Consider the following 880-nt stretch of genomic DNA (forward strand, 5'->3'; position numbering starts at 1 on the left):
CTTTTGGTGGTTGTCTAAGCTTTGTGCTTTTAGTGTTATTGATCGGTGTTGTCTGTGGTGGCTGTGATTTATAGTGTTGGCGTAGGGTCATGTCTTTAGGCGAGGCTTGGGTCAGGGTTGAGGTTAGGGGCAGGGGTAAGGGCCGGGGGTGGGAAGGGCAAAGTGGCTATGGATGACTATAGGCTGAGAGTAGGATCGTGGAACTTAGGGTCTTTAGCGGAGAAGTCATTAGAGTTAGTGAAAATTCTTAGGAAAAGGGGAATTAATATAGCTTGTCTCCAAGAAACAAAATGGGTAGGTTCTAAGGCGAGAGTAGTAGATGGTTATAAGTTGTGATACTCAAGAAGGGTAAGAAATAAGAATGGTGTAGGTATTTTAGTAGATGGTGAGCTTAGGAAGCAAGTGGTAGAGGTTAAGAGGGTCAACCATAGGATGATGTCAATTAAGCTAGTTATTGGAGGGTCTTCTTAGAATATGATTAGTGCGTATGTACCTTATGTAGGCTTGGATGATTAAGAGAATAAGAGATTTTGGAAGGATTTGGATGAGATGGTGAGGAGTGTCCCTAGTAATAAGAAGCTTTTCATAGGAGGAGATTTCAACGGACATATAGGGTCTTCTTTGAAAGGTTATGATAATGTGAATGGAGGATATGGGTTAGGTGTAAGGAATATTGAAGGAGTGACACTTATGTGTTTTGCTCGGGCGTTTAGATTGGTGGTAGTTAATTAGAACTTTCCCAAGAAGGAGGTTCACTTGGTTACCTTCTGTAGTTCGGTGACCAAGATTCAAATTAACTTCTTTTTACTTAGAAAAGGGGATACGGGTATTTGTAAGGATTGTAATGTCTTACCGAGTGAGAGTCTTTCGACCCAGCATA

Source organism: Capsicum annuum, chromosome 10, assembly GCF_002878395.1.
Source record: "Capsicum annuum cultivar UCD-10X-F1 chromosome 10, UCD10Xv1.1, whole genome shotgun sequence".
Taxonomy (NCBI): domain Eukaryota; kingdom Viridiplantae; phylum Streptophyta; class Magnoliopsida; order Solanales; family Solanaceae; genus Capsicum; species Capsicum annuum.